We start from the raw sequence: 24449 nt of genomic DNA on the forward strand, positions 1-24449 counted from the left end.
AACCGTGTTCGTAGACTGGGTCAAATTATATTAAATATTGAAGAAGTACATAAAAAAAATACCGTCTTAATTGTTTATATAGCATGTATAATTGTATATATTACATATATACAAGAATGCAAACTATTTCATATTTTGGTAACTTCACTACTGACATTTATCTGTAAAATTAGCTAATATGGAAAGAAATTATTTGGTATTACCCTCACAGTGTAAAAATATAATAATGTGAACTCATCCTTCACACGAAGGTTTCAGAGTCAATTAAATTTTTAGCACGAAATGTTAAACGTTACCACGAAAAGATAAAGGTAATAACTTAAAGATAAAGGAAACGGAAATAAGAAAACACGAAAACTAAGCGCAAACTTGCCGGTACTTACCACAACCGTGATAATAGACGTTAATTATGTAACGAGGAAATTATATAGACTTAAAAATCAACGAGCCGTTGAGCGTTAGAATTAAATTTTATGTGTGCATTAGGAAATTACATTTTTGATTGGAGAAGTATTATTACATACAACAGACAACACAATGTTGTATGTAGATTTTTTTATAGCAGGCGCTGTAACTTTTGGCCTCTAATTTCTGCCAATTGTGTTTTTGTTTATTTTTCTTTACTTAGTATAAATTTCATATTTTTTTTATATTTCCTTTACTTTACGAGCAAGTGGTAGTTGCGCATAAAAAAAGCAAAGTCTAATGGTTTTAAAACATTGATTTAAAACTGTTGATTTTAAAATGCATATTGGTAAGTAAGACAATATTAATTTACTATTTCTTAACACGTCGTTGCATTAACAATACATAGGTATAAGGAAAAAAAATACTAAGGGAAAATACACATTTGTTCAATTACTTAACTAAAATAAACATATTTACCTACATTTAGTATTATCGGTAGGTAATGTATTCTAAGCGCCTTTATATATATTATGAGAATATTGTAAGTAACCCATATAATAAATATACATATAATTATCATAATATTTCATTCAAGCCCTAAAAAGGCCGGCAACGCATTTGCTAGTCTACTGGCATTATGATTGTCCATAGGCGGCGGGGCGGTATCATTTAACATCACATGAGCCTCCTGCCCAATTGCCACCTATTACAATTAAAAAAAGGTTTAGTTTAATCTTCTTTAAAAATAAAAATCGGTATGTGTGTTCTTAATACAAAAAAATCTGAATTAGATTTGACTAGTAAAATGTATATAAAATGCTTGTTTGTCATTCATAAAGATCTCTTTTAGATTAGAGCCTGTGCTCTAATCTCAAATCAGTTCACAGGGCTTTGTTACGTATAGTACCCTCCATATATAACCTAGAGATCATTCTTGACACATTTATGTAACGAATTCGTCTCCAAGCGTTTGTTACGCAGTTCTGAGTTCCGACTATACGAGTTCAGATGACATACAATAAACGCACATAGAATTCCGCTCAATTAGTTCAGTATGTAGGCCATCAGATTAAAGTGCTTTGGACACGAAATGTATGGGCTTAGTTAATGTCCCGTATACAGGCGAAGTCCAGGTCTTGAGGCATAGTGGGACGAAGTTGTGGGAATTGATTATCGCTGAAGTAAATCTTATGTCTTCGGAGTCCTCGTTAAACGAAAATTAATCAATAAAGCTTTTTATACATTAGGAATAAAATGATTGATTTGCTCCAGTTTAAACAATTTTTATGACAATACTTGGCGATTAAAAAGATTGGCGGAAAGTTACTTGCCAGTTCTTCTTACCCGCTCTACGCCCTTGACTTGCGAACTGGTAGTAAATTTAAATTTACAATTAATTTAACTTCTTTCTGACAATTCGTAAGTGTTCTTGTTTACTTACATTAATAAAGATATTTTGAGTTTGAGTTTTGAGTTTGAGTCACGATTTATTCATCACAAGCAATAAAACATTATTATAAAAAACAACGCATATCTTTGCGATGCTTATTATTAAAGATAATTAGAGTGATTGGAGGAGAGCGCATTTAAAGTTTTCAATACATATTCTGATTCTATTTACAATAGTCAATTCACAAACGGAATTGTCCAAACTGTCACATTTCATAGAGAAGAACGTTTGAAAGGTATAGAGAAGATATTGCAATATGCGTTTGCTCACGTTTTGCAACACTGGCTTTATAGTCATTGTATTCTAATGTATAAATTACCTAGCTAATTTATTTAACATTAAGTACTACAGCTGAATGTCATGCGTACTGTTGAATTAGTACTAGTAACTAGTACTAGTTGAACAGTATCAAGTACGAGGCGAGTTACGAGGTTATTGTATAATAATTGCTAATTGTCTACGACATATATACTCGTACTATGAAGACGTGGAGGAGACTAGTTTTAGAGATAAGGTTGCCCGGGTATATTTAGGAGGACACCGAATAACAATCACGAAACTTATAATCTAATAATATGTAACGTAGTCATGAAGTTTTAATCCGTACTATTATAAAATTAAGTCCCCCGGTCACGTTTGAATGAACGCAACGAACATTTTTGTGGTTATGAGCGAAATATAACGTTTATTGTTGGCTGCAGAACCCTTCCCAAACACACGAATTCTACGCGGGCGGAAGTTTAATAAAATACCTGTTCTGATATGAAATACCATATAATGTATTATACCATGGAAGATGGTAAGCACTGCAGAAATACCAATCCGGTAATATAACCAGCATACTTAAATCATATAATATTTCAGATAGTTGCCAAAGTCCCACACAAAAGTTATTCGGTTCATTGCCCAGTGTGTCACCACCTCAAACTAATATGAAATTCGGCGACTCTCCGTTCGCAATAAAACTTTGTCTAGGCAAGGCTTTGCTTCCAAATTGGCTAAGACAACAATTTAGATTCAATTTTGATAACCATGTCGTTGTTAAAACTTACATTTGAATAGTTTAAACTTTTTGCCTTTTATTTTTGTTGGAGGTTTTATCGTGTCGAGCTACGAACTCGTGGCCTTAAACAAACTAATAATTTGCCGAAAACGACTCTAACAAAACGGAAAAACAAAAGAGGGTTGAAAACTGCAGTATTGATTGACATTAAACATATTCAGAATTAATTATAAAATAACGTTTTCATTTATGTAGTAATCATAAGAGATTATATATACACAATTCATGTTTTCCATAGTATGCAATTTGTAGGTTAAGTTTTTTATTTCGATTTAAACCTACGTAAAAAATATAATACATAATATATTCTTTAGATTGTGTCCACCATTTTTGATTATTATTATTACGCATAGAATATATGAAGTGTTTTCAATTAATTTTGTTATTATAACTACGTATTTTATTTATTGTATCTATTTTACCGAAACTGATTGAACACCTATGTCGGATGATTGCGCTTATTTGTTCAATGGGTATATAAATGTATATGTTACGCTACGAAGCCTTATGAACACCACGTACTGTGATCTAATACGTCAAACGATTCAATCAATGTAGCATTTGCCCCAAATTTCTTTAAGCGTCCACAAAAGCCCATCGACACGATTTTTGCAGACATTAAAAAAGCCGTTTGTCACCGCCAGTAATGTGAAGTTAATCGATCGTCAACTGACCCGACGTTGAACGTGGTAACTTTATCTTGAAGGCATTAGAAAGAACGATCTATTGAAGAATTTAATGTATTCAAGGTCTAATATGTATACGCCGACCCTAAGGCCGGGTTTACATTGATTTTATTTAAAAAAACGGTTGTATAGTGGTTCCGTAGACCGCTTTTCTTGTATTGTAGTCCTTTCACACTTGATTTCAACGGAGTAAAGATATATAATCTTTTATAATTCACTATTCTATTTACATTTTACATAAGAATATTTATACCTACTACTAAATGCCTGTTATATTATTTCGCGTTCTTTAACTGGTCAATAAAATTGCATTTATACCCGAGTTATGTAATCTAACATTAGTTAAGTTACATTTATATATTTTAGTTAATAATTAGAAGCGCAAACCAAATGCTAACAATCATCGAAATGAAGCCAAAATGAGCCCTTTAATTTTTCCCACACTCACAAATTGTAATATAACCCCATTAACAATTTTTTATTGAAATGCGTATGTTTATAGAATTATACAACTTTTATAGAAATTCCGAAAGGTTTTTGCATATATACTTATATATAATAAAACGATTTACTTATGGAAGTTTTAACTGATACTAAAAAATACTTGTTATATAAACTAGTAAAGAGACACGCAATGGACCGCGTAGGTAACTAATGCAGCAATCAATGTAACACGGGTGTAAATAGGCATACTCTATTGGATTAAGCCCTATTGCAATTTTATAAGGCCCGGAACTCATTGACGTGCACTTCAACCAAGTGTAATTTACATTAAAGCTCAGAACCTCTCTATAAATTCCAATAGCCTGATCCCGATCCCAATTATGAGTGTATGTAACGCGCATTCCAATGTTGCGACATCAGCGCTACGGATATTGAAAGAACTACATCGAATTTGTATACGAAGAAGTTGGTCTTACAAAGTACTGGTGCAGGACTCAATGCACAACATATAAAGTAATACTTATCTAGTCATCGATAGTATAGCAGAGTGAATCTTAATAAAATGAACTATCGCCTTTATTAATTGTATGACTAAATCGCGGCTTTGTGTATGTGTAATTCTTAAAGAGTTAAAATACAAAAATAATAAATTCCTCTTTGTTTGGGGATCATATGATTATTTATGCCAATTTCGGAATGAAATTCTGTACAATGAAAAAGAATTACTGAAAATCCTTCCAATTGTTTAAATATTGTATGTGGGCTAGTAAACCGGAAATAAAACTGTGTGTATATACCCTAATAGGGCAGTTACCTCGGCCGTTCCCGATTCCAGAAACCTTTCTATCGACAGCTGTACACAATGTGTTGTATAAATAAGGACACGATTTAACCCCAACAAAATATTAGTATAACTTTTTTAGATTCTGAATATAGAATATATTTTTTTACTTCATAAGTTAGTTACTATTATAACAATATGGAATAACATTATTATCTACTTTTTAAAGGATATTCCTTTTAATTATTTTTTTATTTAATCTAAGCTTACAGTAAATATAGAACAAATACAGAAAGAAGTCTCGGATCGGATTTGGAAACATATTTATACTAAACCAATTTCATAACTCATAATCAAACCTATTAAAATTGAAAACAAATAGACGCATTTAGAATAGATTTTATGATAGGACTGTTGAATAGAAATTCTGGACAGCGAAATGAACGTCCACATTTTATGACGCTGTACCAGCCAGCATCTTACAAAGCTCAAAAGTGCTCGTTTTGATTGGTCTGCGAAATAAAATAAGAAGTTACACATCTAAACATTTTTTTAATTTGAACAGTTTCGGCCTAGTTGTTTTAGAGTGCGACTCTTATCTTTGCAGTCGTAGGTTTGATTCCTGGCTGTGCACCAATGGAATTTCATTAAACACTTACTCGTACTCTTACGGTGCAAGAAAGCACTGTAATTAAACCAGCATTTCCTAGATCTAAAAAGTCGACGACGAGTGTCAGGCATAGAAAGCTGATCACCAGAAACAGCTACACACACCTGAGGCCAAGACTTAAAAGATTGTAGCGCCCCTGGTTATTCTCAAATAGTTACCGGTAGAGCTTGTTAAACGTGTGTTCTGTATCATTTAAAGCTGTTCTAATTATTGTACAAGAGCCTAACAAGACTAACAAGAGTCTGCCTCCAATCCCTTTGGAAATAACCCACAGAAATGTTATAACTAATGCCATAGTAGTTTAGAATCTTCACTTAAAGCCGTGCTCACAGTTATCCATTAAATTAAGGTAGGTTAATGATTATAATTACATGTACATGCATTCTATAGTTAGGAAATTTAATAATGACACATTTGAAGCACATAGTATTGAAAAACTCTTGTGGTGATTAAAAGCTTAAAGCTTGTCTATTTCAAATGTAGTAAAAACCTTCGGAAACATTATTGTCTAAACGTTGAAATCCTTTTGAATTTTCACCCGGTGTTTTGAATAAAGAAAAGAATCAATGCCATACACTATATAATCTTTAGTACCAGATATTTTCACAGTTATACTATTTTGATAGTTATACTCTAAATAAATATAGTGACAATATAAGTTAGGCCTCATGGAATGTTTCTGGATTGAAGATCCATACTACGTTTTTGAAAATCTGTTATTATTGGCACGAGTAGGTACTATTCATAAGAACTTTTCTTGTAATTTCTCAAACTATACCACAATTATTTATTTTAATTTAAAACTAAACTGATAACTGCTCTGATTTTTTGCGTGATTTATAGGAAGGGTGTTTTTCAATTTTATAACTATTCAAAAACATATTTATAGTTTGTTATATATGAGTCTTACATATACAATGGATTTATGATTCTATTAATAATTAATACCATATTTACATAACAAAGATTTTCACAAAATCAGGCTATAATAAAAGGTAACTAGGTGTAAAAGAGCGGTGTAACTGCTAAGAGCAGCTTGTTCGAGGCGGAGCTAAAAGGAGAAATAAAAAAAAAGTTAAATTAAAGCAAACATAAAAATAAAATAAAACGAAGGCTTACGGCTTGAATCGTTTTAGTTATTTCTTGAATGAATTCCTAGTCAGCACGGCCACAGCATAATTTAATCATTATTGTAATAGTTTTAGTAACAACAATAGCTTTTTAAATAATAATAGTGTCTACGTTTTAAGGAATTGTCAGTATTTATAATATTAGTCCATAAAGCCTCTTGCTACGGAAATAGGCACAATAAATCAACAACATAACGTGCTGAACAACGAACATTTAAGTATATTGCCATTATAAGCAAACAGCCGAAACTAAACACCCTTTAAACACAGCCTTAGAACAATTGCAGGGTGGCGTGTGTATGGAGCAAAATATTTCGATTTAACCGATCATTATATGCAAATTTTCGGGTTATTAATAATAACATGAGAAGTATTGTAAGTGGGCAGTTGCGGGAACGCGCCTATTGCTAAATTACATGAAAACTTGTAAATTTTTACAAAGCCATTTTTAATATTTATAATGGTTGTTTATTTCTGTAATATTTTAAATAACATGCAATAAAGCAGACATTCGATGTCTGATATTATAAACTTTAAATAAATTGATCGAAATAATGCTTCCAAATTTTCAAATTAGGAACCGCGTATCTGACATATTAAGAGTTAATTAATTTATGTGTCTGTCCTCATTAACTTTTCTAACTTTTAAGCATATACGTGTTAACGGTCGTGGTATGTGATGTTAAACGAAGTCATATAAAATGCTTTAAGGGGAAAAATCAACTACTGGCATTTACCAGTGCTAGTTCGAAATTAAAACTAAGTAAATAAAATGATGCTGGATTCAGAGAGATACGGAGGCGTCGTAAAAGATTACAAGGTAAGCGGTTAATTCGTCAATGGCCCTTATTAGCTGAAGTTCTTTTATTACCCCACTAAGTGGCCCTTAAACACGTCCGATCAAAGGGAATCGACGGATTACCCTTATCTAGGAGCCTCTATAGTTGCTCTTTTTTTAATCAATTGTCTTAGTCACAAAGCAAGTGGCTCTAATTGTTAATTTTAGGTTTTAACCCAACTTGGGGTTTTAAACTCTATTTTTTTTACCGTAATCGTAACCATAACACGGCGATCAAGTATTTGCCATCCAAAAAGATATTTCTCCCAAAATAGTCTTTTTGAGTGACAAAATCTTTTAATTTCCTATGTATTGATTGTATGACAGTTTTGTTGTATTTGACACAGAGTTTAATAAATTACTTTTATTATTTACTTAAATATGAATAATTAAAAATATATTATTCAGACACATGGCGTAGAAAGAAGTGTTTTATAAAATAACTAGTCCATTGCCGCGCCTGTGTTCATAACATTACATCGTAATTACTTCATAACGTCTGTTTTGATTAACTAAATTTTAAACCAAACTTGTAACCTCATATAGTTAGGTCGAATGAAATTATATTAAGTGCATCTATAAATTCATTGCCGTTACAGTAAAAACATCAACTTGTAATTTCACGTAGAATTAATAATAGAGGCTCGGATAGTCAATAAATTAGCTAGTTACGATTACTCAAACGTTTACCTTGTAATATGCCACAATATACAAGTTAACATTGAATAAGTTTTACATGCGTGAAAGACAATAAATAGTTAGAAACCTGACCTGTTTTTTTCAAGCGTGAGATATTTGTAATCTAAGCAAACGCTATCGAGTCGCCTAGTGTCGCCCGGCGAGTACTCAAGCACGCGCGCTCAAAGGGACGGCTTGGATTTATTTCTTTTTAAACGAACCACGTACTTCACGATTTTGTACTTTTTATGGCTGACTGCAAGTGTCAAATTAACGAATGTTTGGTGGACAGACGTGCGATTGACGTTGGCTATGGTTATATATGCCACACTATATATCTAATCCACACTAGCAACCGAACCATAGACACAACCCACCATTTTATAACCCCTTTTTAATTTTTCACAAATTAAAGTGAGTGTAAATATTTCAATGTCTTGCAACGCTATAGCAGTTAAGCGCTTATAAAAAAGGAAATCTACAATTTTAAGCGAACCCAGAAAGAGTTAGATAGATAGAGTTAGTAAAGATTTTTCAGTAAGTTTACTTGAAAAAATATCTTGCTAATAATAATAAATGCGCGAAATGGTAACGCTAAATATGTGTGCATCATACGTGCAAGTATCAATAAATTTGATATTCTATCATCTATGTAACGCTGTTCACCCCTATGTATCTGTGGGCCCTTTTTTGTGAAATTCCTCCTCCAAAGCTCGCCGTTTCTGTCTGCACCTACCATTTGCCTCCCGCTGTCTCCTTAATCTGGTATATCCACCTTTTAAATTGCCTTCCTTTTTTCTTTTAATTGTACCTTGGGCACAAGTTTACTTAATAATATCTCAACATCATTTTTGTATACTTTACAAACTTAAATTTTATTTTCTTATCCTAAAAATATTTTTTGCCGTTATAATGAGACAAAGATATTTTGAAAAACACACCCGTGTAACAATGGGGTGCTCAAACACTCTGACAGCTTTAAGAACCTTCACACAGAACGGTGTTAAAACAGGGTCATTTTTACCCTTCATTATACGAGAGTCCTCTATAAATAACAGAGTTACCTTTTAATATTATTTCTATCAAATTATATTATTTTAGGTAGATATGTATATTTTAATTATCCTAAGATTAGTTTAGATCACAAGGACCATAAGGGCTTTGATAATGACAGCGAATGTTCTTAGTTTAGTTGTAAATTTAATTCACTGTGTGAGTTGTAAAGGTAAGACAAGACAGACAACTTTCAACAAGTAACAACAAGATAAGATGGAGTTGTCTATGAAACTTGGACACTTCTGAAGTCCGTGTTTTTGTGGTGGATTTGTAAGACCTTATTATCATCTTCTTGCGTTAAATAGCTCGCAGTTGAGGTGATTGTAAGTTTTTTAGCAGTACATTTCTGGTTAATAAAAATATTACAATAATATAACATTAAGTGTTTTTTTTATGACTCAAACTAAGAAACTGTTTAAGGAAAGTATTTGTATACTATAAATACGTAATAGGCACCAGAATCTGGGACTATAAGACTTCCTTTACTATGAATATCATAAATACCAATTAAATAAAATTTTAAAGTTCAATATTAATTACATAAATGTCTATGTTCAGTGAACCTGGAACCTAGAAAAGAGATACGGCTGTACTCTCCAGGTTCTTTAGAAAAAAAATGTTGGATAAAAATTAATAGAATATTAAGAACTTTTGTGAATAGTCGGATCCATAGGATTGCAATATGTAAGCACTATATTTAAAACATTGTAATTATAATGATATGCATGAAATTTTCAGAAAATTATATATAATGATAATTGTATTTAGCCAAAGTCGTTAAAATCTGCTGATTTTAAAACTTCTAAATTGATACCGAAGTAACTTAATGTTCAACAACAAGTAACTTTAGACTCTTGAGTAAAATTAAACGCGACTATAGACTAAATTTAATATGGAAAGTTAATAAAATTGGATTACTTTCTTGGTAGAACTTAGCCATCAACCTTGCTCCCAGCTTCGCTCGCACCTTTAATCGTACACCCTTTATCTTACATCTCAAATTTTTTATATTAATTATTATTTTAATTTAATATAACACAATAATTGACACAAAATGATCAGGAACTTTAATAATTATAAGGAATTATAAAATTAAGGTCTTCATCGAGAATTCAGTTGTATTTTATTTCGATATTAATGAAACGGAATACTGTGAATAGACCACTATAGATAATAAGAGCAAACAAAAACATTTTTTTCCAAACAAAATGGGTTTGTAAACGAAATATACATTAATGAAATGTCATGTGAAGATAGCTAAGCCGAGCCGTAATTATTGTGCACCTTACACTAAGTACTGCAATTTTATCACTAAGAAGAGTTCTAAGTTCCGAGACTAACTTTAAACCACTTAAAGTGAACCTACGCTTTCTGTAATTGTTTGTGTCTCACTTTTCTTAAGCAGGCATTCTCACTTGCTTTGCTTTTAAATACTTTGAGTTTCACAGGAATAGACATAGACATAACCATTACATTTATTACCAACAAAACACACACAAAATAACAACAATAAAAAAAAAAAGAATGTAATATAACATTTTTGTTTCTTTTAAAGAACAAAGTACGTTTTAAGTGTGTTATGTGTTTGTGTTGGGGTCGTAATTAGCCCTGGCTCAGCATTATGCTGAGAAGTAGACTGATCCAAAGCGCTGGTCATTCTGCCAGAGACCACAGCAGCTAGTTTGCGTCTCGATCAATCAAAAAAGAAAAAATAATAATAATACTTAGTAGAAAAAAATAATATTAGTAAAAGTTATCAGTGTAAGTAATGAAGTCTTAAAAAAGTAGTAGTAAGTTAAAGTATATAGTAAATACAGTTTTGACGATTTTAAATTAGGCACTATGCACGTTCTTATTGCATGGTATAATATATATAGAGCAGTGTTAGCTAAGCGTTTGATTTTCAAACGTGTGCGTTGAGGCCTCCACTAATGAATTTTTCTTTCCAAGTGTCCAATTAATTGCTTTTGCTTGTGAAAACAGTGACGCCAGTATCTTAGAACAGTCAGAACAGTTGACGTAGGTTATTTACAGAATGCTGAAAACGTATCTAAAGATTCAGTAACCTAAAACGGTTGTACATTACACATGAAAATGTATAAAACCTCCTTTTGCGTATATAACCTACATAGTAAGTAAAATGTAAATCAATAAACACGAAGACTTCAATTTGGTCTCTCTTACCTCGTTAGAACTAGACGTGGTAAAGTAAGTACTATTCTGGAAATGGAAAAATAAATTCTGGATTTAATAGGCCATGACAATCAGTGAGAGATAGAAACGGGCATAGGCCAGGGAATCAGATGCTTGTTACAAATATTATCTGATTCTCGGAATACGGTTAATAAGTTTTGTTGTAAAATCCTAGGAATACTAAACTAACGGAATTATGTGTACAAAATACTACGCCGTATGTTACAGATTGAATTGTTACATACCGTTTCGTAAACAAAAAAATAATTCTGCTAATAGCGTTTTCAAGTTGTCAAAATAAATTAAAATGAAATAGTACTCATAAAGGATATTAACATCGTTTTCAAGCATCGTGTATAAGCCGAAGATTCTGGGTTCAATTCCCGCTGAATTAATCTCTGTTTCGGGTTGAGGTATATAAGTCTGAACATAAATGAAATAAACTTCTTCATCTCATTGCAGAAAAATATTGAGAAAAGATGTAAAGCGTTTACAAGCTTCCGCCAGCAGATTCGACCGTTTGTTTTGGCAACATTCGTTATATATGAAGGTTTAAAACCAATATATAATTATAAGCTATCTTTCTTTATCTCAGTTAATTTTCAGTTGAAAGCTATCAAACGGACTGTTGTGGCGGGGGACTTCAATTTATAACATGATAGTGAAGGAAATAGTTTCTTACTAAATTGTATCGACACTATCCCCGCACTAGCGTACATAGCATCGGCACTTTACAGGCTCTCGGCTCCGTTTTATTGTTACGTTCCAAAGAGATCGACTAGCCGATCCCTCATTTACGAAATTGTGTCAATAGGCATGCTTTTTTACTTTCATTTAGCGATCTCATAATCCTTTATTTGAAGTTGTTGGCGTGTTAAAAGGGTTTCTAATTTTAAAATAAAATTGAGGGCGCTTATTAGTTTTAGTAGCGAGCAGCTTATAATGTTTTTCGTTCGAAGTCCTGCAGACATTATGCGTGTTTAAGATACGTAGGTAATCTGCCTGATATTATACCTCACAAATGATTGTTTCGCTCAGTATCGATCATGAGGGCTCCCAATAACACCTACGAAATATGTGTTAACTAGTTACCCACTTGGGTTTAACTTTTACTGGATCAAACTGCATTTAACACTCTACATTACAGGTTTCCAAAAACGTCTCGTTTACCCTCTAAAGTTCTAAACGAACGTAATGTATAGAAAAATATTTTGATCTAATTTAACGAACCATAGTAATTACCCTGAAAACATGTGGGTTACAAATGGTAATTAATAGCTAGAAATGCCTTAAGCCCGGTTCCTATATCAAAGTTACCAGCCGTGATTTTTACGAGTCATATGTTTTACGGAGGTTGAATGGCAGCGTTTTTTGAAGAAAATTATACTACTCGTTTCAAACACGATATTTAGAAAATGTATAATTAATATAGGCTGCAAATTAAACACTTATTAAATATATATACACACAGCCTTATATCAAAAATCTAAGGCCTTTTGATGTATGGCGGAAAGATGCGTAACCAAATACTTTGATACTTTGTGACGGTAAAATGTTGCATTGTGTTAAATAGGTTATAATTCTTTTACTACACCTGAATAAGTATTGGTTTTTATAGCTTTAAATTACGTTAAATCGTAATATTGAAGCGCAACAAGTATTTTTATAAATAATATAGTTCATGGTCTATTTGAAATCGTTCTATGTAAAGTTGAAACAGCATTGTAACGGCAGCTACAAGCCGTAAAACCTTCATAAATCATTTTATCCTGAAGGGTTTCTGACTTTAGTCGCTACTTTTATTGTTTTCATGTGTGTCAGATATTGATATAACGGTGTCAGGCATTTTTTGAGAACATGAATCCGTTTGGAGTAACATTTTTGTACATTTCGGTGTTTCTGAAGCGGGAATGTAATCACAAGCATTCTTTATAAAGTTTAACAAACTGTAATAAACACTGTTTGTGAAAATATTTGCTTTTTATTATTCGTATAAAAAATAATCAATCTACCTCAAATTTGACCCGCTACGAAGTGACACGTAATAACCATTTTTCATCCATGTAATGTCCCAGAAACATCATTGATAATAATACCTTCATGTACCGATTTTGATATTTTTCTACGTCAAATAAGTCAATTCTTATAAATAATTAATAGCCCCAAGATACCCACAGCGTTCTTTCGTAGTTACAAACACAATTTGTTTTTATTCCTGCATATTTTTCCGATAGCAATAATGTTCAGTCATAACGCGCTCCTTTATTTCTAGGTGATTTGAAATTTTGTTCTTATAAACTATTGTATAATAAATAATAATCATTTTCTTGTAAATTATATTATAGGTATATATATGAAAGTACAAAATCGTTATGAACAATATCTCTATATGCCGTAGATTACATGTCCCATTTCCGTAGCTCACACTGTATGTAAAACAGCCTTATATCAAAGATCTAAGGCCTTTTGATGTATGGCGGAAAGATGCGTAACCAAATACTTTGATACTTTGTGACGGTAAAATGTTGCATTGTGTTAAATAGGTTATAATTTTTTCATTACCCCTGAATAAGTATTGGTTTTTAAAACAACATACAATAAGTGAATTCAATATATTTTGTCATGCTTAAAATCATCATTCCTTTGTTAAAAAAATGCATAAACATTTATGTTAGATTTGGTAATGAAAATGGAGGTTTTAACTAGTGAAAGAAAAACTCACTGGACAACACATTTCCCATTTGTTCTGGATGTTTACCGACAACCGTAAACAGTTTATGCCCGGGAAAACTATTGTTCTTATAAACTTAATATTACACGCAAGTGTTCGAGGCCTAAATACCATCATGACATTTGAGTCCACACCCAACTTGGATCGCTTAGCGGCATTTTAGGCGAAACTTCGCCCTGAAAGCCTCCGCTGTGATTAATGTAATTTTAATGGTATATTGTTTAGACCGTCTTTTATTAATGTTGCCAGAGATAAGATTTGTAAATATGTAAAGCACTTTAGATATTAGAACATCAATTATAATTAAGTGGGTTTCGCGTGTACACAAGTGATGATTTATCTTAGTTTATTATCTATTGAAACCAATTCCGTCTTATTACTCTGTTATAAATAATAATCATTTGTCACTTTTTAATAAAGCCTAAATACAATATAAAAAAAGCGAGGAAATCGAGATGTTTGGTTAAAGTGTTGTTAATTATTCACGAATTGTGTTATTGGGTTTTAGTTGTATTTTTTTTTTTTTTTGAGAAACTTATGCTTGCATTAATTGTTACACGTTTTAGATGTAAGATTTTGTAAAATAATTAGTAAATTTAGGACTGTGTGTGATGTCGTAAGCTTGATAACTAAATAAATAAATAAAAACCGTGTTTTAAATTTTCACGTGATTTTTAAAGAGACTATGTGTTATGTTCTTTAATTCCAGGATCTTGTCTAAACTTTATTCTGGTTAGATCTAGCTTTTAAAGATATAATAATTGCACGGCTTAATGTAGTTAGTAGTTAGGTACATTAAAATATACATGTTGATATGCTCGTGAAGAATGCATTAAATGAAATGATTTTAATTATACACTCAACTATGAAAGTTTTCAAGATGCTAAAGAGGAACTTTTCAAAAAGCTACCGTTTAATTGCTACGGAGTTATCAACTAGAGAACTCAGACAACAATTTAAGTTGAAAGAAAGTTATCTTAAATAATGCTAAGCAATAAAGCAAGCGGAAACAGGTTGTAATTAAATTTATGAGGAAATGCCGCCATATTGGAACGGAAATTAAACTCGACAGTTTACCTTTGTTCGATTTTTAAATATTATACAAAGTTTCATTAATATTCTGAAGTCAATGTTTGTTAATTGTAGTAAAAACCTGTCCTTTGTACTAATACATAAGTAGGTAAGAACGTACACAGATTTTCATAATATTTTGTTTTCTGTATTTTTCTTATCTTATATTTATATAATGAGGAGAAGGAGGACTTCCTGATCGTATAATATAATTTGTACAAACTGGCATAATATGTATAGAAATGAAATTAATGAAAATACTTCTGTTGTCTAGAGTTGCCCAACAAAAGATTTCCTATGAAGGAGGTGGCTTTTAAACCATCAAATGAAACAAATTTTGAAATAACAAAAAATTATAAATCTTATAAACTTATAAATTAAAAACAGATGTATTTCATAATATTTTTATAACATTTTTAGATTTTGATATGTGAAACATGTTTACGACAACATATATTTTTAAGTTAAGTTTGTTCTGGTGGTGGTGTGTTATAGATTTCTTTTAAATCTTACCTTTAGTATAAGATCCCGCTATACAACGACCTTCACCGAGATGCTTATTTAATGAAACTTAATATTTTATATTTAATTTAATATGTCAATAAATATAATCCATATGGGTTGCCTAGCAAATTTCAGTCCAGAGTATGTTTAATTAATATTTAAAAAAAAATTTTTTTTTATAATTTGCATGTAGTAAATTTTTTGAACTTTTTTCAATCAATATTTTTAATCAGGGTAGTATTATATATGTATCACTATAACCTTCTTTTATACTAAAGATGTATATATACTTTAGTGTCACATAAAAAATATACACATAAATAATTAATTGATTAAAAACAACCTAACTTTTGCATATTCTATGGGCTTCATACTTTCGATTGGTATAGAATTTATCTAATAATCATACCGGTGAAATGTTTAAAAAAATATTTTTTTTTTAAATTAATTAAAAATACTCTGGACTGAAATTTGCTAGGCAACCCATATGGATTATATTTATTGACATATTAAATTATATATAAAATAAGTTTCATTAAATAAGCATCTCGGTGAAGGTCGTTGTATAGCGGGATCTTAGACCACTTAGAAGAGTTTATTTACACAAAAATGGTACATTAAATGCGGCAATTCTGCAGGTCGACTAATGATGGAGAAGCTTCGCAACTATTATTACGCATTGAACAACTGTTTGGGGAAATCTATCCCTTTGTTATATAACTGTTTGTCTAACCGTTCTACATCCTAATCTCTCATTACTATTAATATAGATATGTATGCATACTAATAAGGCAAGGCCAGGCCTCAATATAAACTATTTCACTATTCGTCTTGAAAGCACATACGAAAATACCGAAGGCGAGTATTGTAAAGTTAACTACACTACTGTTACATTATTTAAAGTAATGGTAGATCTTAATTTAATAATTATTAAGAAAAACTAATACATTATTAATTTGATTCTTAATTTTGTATAGCATTTTATTTGACGGCTCATTGGTCTAGTGGTTAGTACCCCTGACTGCGAATCCATGGGTCGCGGGTTCGATCCCCGGCTGAGACAAACATCGATGTGATGTGCATTTGGTGTTGTTCTTAGGTCTTGAGTATTTAAATATGTATTTATATATCTATCTATCTATAATATGTATGTATATCCGTTGCCTAGTATCCATAACACAAGCTTCACCAGCTTAGCATGGGACTAGGTCAATTGGTGTGAATTGTCCAATAAAAAAAAAAAAATATTTATTCGTTGTATGAAGAAAACAACTTCGGTTCCAATTGAAGTAGATCTTTAATAGTTCAAGGCTGTACTTGTTAATGTAGACAAACATATAGTTATAAAAATCCTACACGAACGAAATATAGCATTAACTTAATCCAAGCATGTACTTGTATTTAAATTTATAAACAGGTAACGAAATAGAGGCAGTCGTTATCGAGAAAGCCTAGGCTTTTTGCGCCGAACCGGAAACCAACGTTTGTTACTCTTATCGCTCCGATAGAGCCTTCCTTCGTTGTCATTTAGCGATATACCACAAAGTTTTTATATTGTTTAGTACTTGTTTTTGAACACATTTGTCTCACGAGATTGAGAAGCTATCCTTATCATTAGACGGCTGTGTTTAAATGTTTTATCATAAAAAAGAGTTTGTTTTACGATTTAAATATTGGATTGGATTTTTGTAAATGTCTTGTTTTTAAACGCATATATTTGTTATAATTTTATTGTATCTCATGCTTATATTTGTAATTCAGTATAACTTTTATATAACATATAGTATTTTATTTATACTTTATTACCTTAATCAAAAACATACACACAACTAAAATAAAAAAAGCAGGTTACCAAAGTTATAAGGGCGGCCTTATCGCTAACAAGCGATTTCTTCCAGGCAGCCCTAAAGTGGAACAATGAAAAAGAAACACCTACAGAGGGTAGAGTACAAGTAATGCAAAAATTATTAACAAACAAAAAAACTCAAAATAACACCTTACTATAACTAAAGTAAAATAAAGTAAAATCTAAAGAAAAAATAACAATAATAACAAAAAAAAAATTGTTATTTTAATGGTATAGTGTATATTATTTGTTTACTATTGTAAATATTTCCTGTTAAACAATCTCCGTTTCGGTCGTCTTTAACAAACTACAGTAGAATCTTAGGTCTACATCGCCGGTTCAACATCTTTTGATATATTGATTTATATTGTTATCTGCGTTGTGTGAACTAAAGTAGTATGTTTATAATGTAAATAACGTGTTTACTATTACTATGATTATAAAAATTGTATATTTAATTTTAACTCTATACAGATTTCATAGTAAAACCAAGCATGGCATTAGTATATCTTAAGTAATTGGTAAATTATAATAATGTTATGAAATGCTAAAGTAAATGCAAAGAAATATTGAAATGTAACGCAAAAGAGTTTAGTTTAGATTTATCTTTGAGCATTAATCTAATAAACAATAAATTTTGTCCGGTATTTGTAAACAATTTAGTCGTACCGGCCGTGAGCTAACCGAGTTTTAAACCAAGCACTTTAACTGAGAGTTAGGCGCCTCAGTTAAACCGACGCTTACTAACGTTGCAACTTAATCCCACCTTACTAATTACTAGAACTTTCAGATTAATTTTGTTTCTTCGAGCTTTTATCTAAGTTAAGAATAACTTGGGTAATTATCAGAGATGTAACTTAGTTTCATTTGATGAGAGTTTGGAGGCGCGTGTGGAATCTGGCATATTCTATGTGTAAGTTTCGGTTTAGTTGTTTCCATATATATAATGATTGTTTCAAAATCATTTATACTACACAATCCACAAGCCTCTCTTAAAAACTGACACTCATATTCATAAAAACTAAATCAGTTAAGTGCACCATTTTAATAAAGTAATATTTATTAGAAAATTTAATTTGACAGAATGAAAAAGTATTTAGGTTTTAAGAATAGGGTCTAAGGAGGTTAGTCTGATAAAAATAAGTCAGAAAAGAAAATTACATTTTGTATTATTTCATTATTCTCTCTAGTATTTCCCATTTACTTACTTAAGAATTTGAAAGTGTATTTATTCACATTTCATTACATTCACATCTTTAAAGGGCTCTTTTGAAGGAAACATGAATTTAAAGTAAATTATTGCAGATCCCAAATAACTCTACCGAAAGTTAGTGAATTGTCATGATAGCAGACGTCACTCGTCAGGCCTTATTGCGTCATTAACGTAACTGAAGGGCGGTGTAGGTCTGGCAATAAAATTTCAATGGGGTTTATTCGATGTTTCAGTCGTCTAATGTTGCGAGCACATTCATCGGAGGAAGAGTTTGACTAGCAGCTTTCTCTTCAGCATTCAATTTACTTTCTTATGGGATTATAGTGTTTCTAGGAGCCTTACAAAATCTCAGATCCGTACTGGTGTATGCTAGACTTTAACAGTGGAGTGGCTTAGTGGAGTGTTTGATGGGCAGAAAAATTTGTTTGGTGATGGCATTGCGTTTTGCGCATTCTTTAATGTTTTGTAAAAACTGTAAATATTGTATTTTATTGAATGAAATGATAAGAATAGGATAAGAAACATATTTCTGTGTATGTGACATATTAAGTATTTACATTGCACCGGCGTAGATTTGGTTTAATTAATAAAAGAGAAAGATAATGCCCTAGCACAATCTTAATTTAATTAAGAAACAAATATTGATTTAAGTGTATTAAAACGCTCATCTAGCATTAATTAAACCACACCCTTATCAATTATTACTCGGAGAATGTCGACTCCCTGAGGGCGAAAATTCTAATGACTTTTCCCTTATTTTCGAGTAATGTTTTAGAAAATATGCCCTTATTAACTGTTTCATAAGTCAACAATACGATATAGAAAGTAAAAATTGGGCACGGAAGTACGATTTATTGTTACAATTTGTAGGTTAACGTTCCTTTCGTTTTTTGGAAAATACTGATCAAAACAGATATCATACTGAATTAAATATATGCCGTTATATGTATTTTGTTATTGTGTATGTAAAGATTAGCACTTAATTTAAAACATACTTATTGCCATTATTTCATAACGATAATTAAATATTTAAATAATTGTTTCGAGTTCATATTAACTGTGTTGAGAAGGTAATATAAAGTCAATTTAATAAACCATATCGCCGAACAAAGAACTATTGTTACCATCAAGTTATTATACTCGCAATGAAGGTATTTTTATTCAGAGACTGCAGCAAATCAGTATCTACATTTTATAACATTCATTTGAAATGGACGCGTTAAAATTTTATTCAGCCGCATGAACGCAATTTATCCGATCAATCGTTAAATAAAAGGGCTCCTCCAAGTGTAATAAAAGTATAATTTATTCATTATTATTAAAGATAAGTTGGGCCGATTTTTGAGTTTTATGTCAACGAGGCCTCAGGCCGAATTTTACGTTCGCGATATTTCAGAGCCGACAATAAGCGGTCATAATACGGGAATATAAAAACATTTTTACGGAAAATTACAGAAAAATGAGGAAGCGCGGATATAGGATGTACAGTGTACACATGTGTCATTTATTATCGTATGCAAATGAGTCGTGTACCGACCTTTATGGGGGATATCAAAATGTTAGAGCTGTTTTGCGGCCTTGTTTCGTATTTAGGGCTTTATGATATTAGTTTAACGGGGTAAACTGTCTATTTTATTTACTATTTTAGGAATTCTAATAGCTACTTATAGAAACTGACTGTTTAATTTTTAAATATTTTTTATTATATACTAACTTGGTATCATTATTTAAATGTGTTACATTGATATTATTTCTAATATAACTCATCTTAAAGAATCTTAAAGCTAAAAACGTCGCGAAAAACTAACTCATACTAACGCACCAATTAGAGCAACTTGGTATCACCAACACATTAAAAAAGTTAAATCCCACAACGCACAATATCGTCCTTCGCAAACTTGTAAGATCGAGATAGCGTTCAAATTGCTCCGTTAAATTTATAAACACCGTGGGACCACATGACCCTAGATTTATTACCCCGGAGTAATCTGGGCCGAGCGAGGCATAGTTAAGTAGCTGGAATTCGTTAGAACAACGAGGAAACGCCTGCTCGCTTGTCTGCGGGTGATTGTTTGGGGATTTGTTGATGTATCCCGAATTCGGTTTCATTTAGAATGAATTGCGAATCCGTGTTCGAATTATAAACGTCAAAATTAATATTTTTGGTTGAAAGAAACTGTAACACAAACATGATAAAGTTGAACCATAAAGCCCTTGAAAGCTCACTTTTACTCACAGTCCGAAAATGTCAACAATGGTCTATTTTAAGCGATGCTCTATTTTAAGTTGGGGATATACTTGTATATTTTCTTTAAAACGATCTGTTTTGTTTCAGGAAATTGCGGCTATACTCATTAGCTTTGACAAGCACACGGAATGGCAGTCGAAGGAAGTCAAAATACGGTGAGTTTTTAGTATTGCTCAAGTTTAACAAACAATAAATAAACTCAGATAAAACTTATTGAAATAATGTCAGACAAACGGAATTGATTATACTGTTAGGTTGAAGGCTAAATAAATCAAGGTTATACCAATAATATCCAACTAAAGTAGGAAAATCTGTTAGTTGATTTTCCATTACTGAAATGACATCGTATATACTTGCATGCGATCCACGAAAACCGAAAATCTCTCGAGTATAATACATAAAGCACTCTTTAATGTCACACTCCAGACTCAAAGCAAAGCAAGAGAAATTGGTTCGGGCACGAGAAATATCCCAGAGACATTCGTTTCAGTTTCAAATCTAAATAGACTTTTAAACCTACGCTATCCTTTGAAACGAACTCTTAAACTCGACCAAAGGCAGGTAAGAGACAACCGATCATGAATTTTAATGACCATTTCGAACGGGTCTTACGAAAAGAAAAAAGTATTGCTAAATCAGAGGGGATTTTTTATCCCAAGGAACATGAATTAAACTATCAGTAGACTTATGTCTACCACTTTTATGCTGTAGTCTCTGACTGTACCTAATTTGGCGCCCAACGAGGGACCCGTTCCAAGTTGTAACAACTTTAAGCAAATTAAAAGTTGCGCCGTGACTACTGCTCTCTTAGTCTGTTCTGTTGAAATATTAAGTCTTTATGAGGACGTAGTGTACTTTTGGAATTTCGATGTGCCCGCAGATCCGAGTCGTTAGTTTAAAATTTAATACGGATCCCTGTGTGTAAAAGATAGTTTCCGTTGTCTTTGTCATCGGATTATTCGGGTTTGCGGAATGAAAGTTTTTCGTTATTGTGCCGTCAGTTATCCGGACAATGGATGTGATTTTAATAAAACATTATAATCAAAACGAAGACCTTGTTAATCATTTTCTATGTTTTGGTGTTTTTATTATCAAATCTGTCTATGAAAAAGTTGGCTTTTATGTTATGTTTAGGTATAAATACCCATAGTATTGTCTTTTACTGACATAACTTTTAGACATAGGAAAACACACTAAAGTGCTAAAGTAACAAATATATGTAAAGTACTTAAAATATATCGTTTTCCTGAGGAGCAGACAACCTCATATATATAGTTTTTAATCTTATAAATTTTCTTCTATTGCCGCTTTGCAAGGTATATTAAATCTAGATAGCTACTCGTATCTAAGCTAAAAGAAATAATGACATACTGCCAAAAACATTAATATGCAAACTATATTTTTAGCAACAGCCTTTTGAAATTAAAAGACGTTTATAAGTATAGCAGTAAATTGTTTAAATTTACGATTATTTTCTTTGAGGCTAAGTCAAGCCAATTAAATTGTTTGCGAACTTCGAAAAAGAATATAATTCAAACGAACCTAGTTGGAAAAAAATATAAGAGTTAAACTCGACTTTTTACCGACGATTAAGTGTTATTTTCCGTTAATGTAAACTGTTTATCAAAGCTTCGTGCTCGAAAAAATATCTTTATTTCAATACTTCCAACTTATTTCGTTTTCTATTGGAAACTTTTGCCGTAATATTTATGTAAAAATTATTTGAATTTATCTCTACATTTTATGCTACGTTATTTAATTATTAAATTCATATTTATCAACTGCCGATTTTTCACCACTTATATTAAAAACTCGGGATGTTTAAATAAATTTTCTAGGGAAATTATGAAACTTTGGTAGCAAAATTGTAAAAAAATTACCCCTAAGGCCGTCCGTTCGGATCCGGCTCAGTATCATTTGTGTGCGTTTGAGAATTAAACAAATCCTACATCATCTATAGAAAAAATCTTAGTAAAGCAAACACCGAGTGTGTGCCTCTATCCCCACGGGCGTTACAGGAATTAATAGAGAATACGATTTTGAGGCAATATATATATCGTTGACAAAGTTAATTGCAAAATAAACAAGCTTAATTTGTAATTTTATCTCCAAAGATATTGTTTTTGCAATTAGCTCTATTAAAACGTTACGAGTATTACTTGAGTGTCAGTTTTATTGAAAGAAACGTAAATAATCGTTTGATGTACAAATGTATTGCCATTTTTAAGACACCTCTAAAATGCTAATAATTTTATCATAAAGTAGACATTCAAAGAGTAGTTAAAGAAATGCTAGTAATGTATGGCAAAAGGTATATATGCGATGATATAATATAGGGTAAAACCTTCCTCGGTAAATGGATTATCAAACACAAAAAAAAATTTACAATTTGAATGTTCAGTCCATATGTAGTTAATCCAGAAACCAAAAAACGCTTTAGCTTTATATTATAAAAGTAAAATATATAAATAGTCCTCTATGTTCACAACAAAAGTGAAGGGTGTTAGAAATAGGTATTAACGTGATTTCAGCAAACTCCAGTGGTCTTCTACATCTGTTAACATGGTTCCTAATATGTATATATTGTTATTACATTTCATTTATTTTTTTGAAATCTGACCAAAAAATAGATGACAGAGACTGCCCACTTGCATGAAATTACAATGATAGAGAAATGCAGCGATTTGAGACAAAAGCCATAAAGTGTTTCACCGCCTCTGTATGGTAGATATTGATGATCATTTTAACCAATGATAGTTATTGGCCATTGACATGATTCAATATGAACGTGTCAACTCACATTAATAATCCAGTGAATTGGAGTCATCAATTCGAAACCCCTGCGTTATTGTGTTCCCGTTATTATCATCGCTTATGAAAACCAATCATTTGAAATTATGTAAAGCTATCGGAATGTCACACTGCTCATTTAAGATATACATGAATTTTAATTATACTTCATTGTGGTGATTTGTTCTAGGTTTTTCATAAAGAGTTTCATTATTTAAAAGGTACTTATTTGAGAAAAATGTTACACTTATTACTATTATTCTAACATGTAATTTATTAATAAAATCAAAATGTGTGTTAAAATAAAATAAATTAACCCTATTCTGCAATACTTTTCTGCGAAAATACAACGTTATTAAGCAGAAATAACTAATATTTTAATAATCCCATTTAGATAAAAAAAAATTAACACATTTAATAATCCTTTTTCTTAAAGGAAAATTATCTTATAACTAAAAACACACTACATAACTGCACCTAAATCTGTCTTCCGATCTTGTAATGTCTACGTAGACATAATATATCCACATGGATATCTAAGGATTTTACTAAATGAAGATTTATATGTATAGAGATTCTTTATATTTCAATTTTCCTCTTATTTTTCCGACTTTGTTATACCGCGGACACAACTTGTCTTTTATCGACA

The 24449-nt window shown here is 31.3% G+C and overlaps 1 long non-coding RNA gene across 1 annotated transcript in view; it reads left to right on the forward strand.

Annotated features, from left to right (window-relative positions):
- Positions 1-24449, forward strand: part of LOC125048713 — a 101085-nt gene that overhangs the window by 63544 nt on the left and 13092 nt on the right. The window contains exon 4 of the long non-coding RNA XR_007116864.1: positions 21098-21165. This is a non-coding gene — a long non-coding RNA (uncharacterized LOC125048713). The remainder of the gene's footprint in view (positions 1-21097; positions 21166-24449) is intronic.

The sequence above is a fragment of the Pieris napi genome, chromosome 4 (genome assembly GCF_905475465.1).
Source record: "Pieris napi chromosome 4, ilPieNapi1.2, whole genome shotgun sequence".
Lineage (NCBI taxonomy): Eukaryota > Metazoa > Arthropoda > Insecta > Lepidoptera > Pieridae > Pieris > Pieris napi.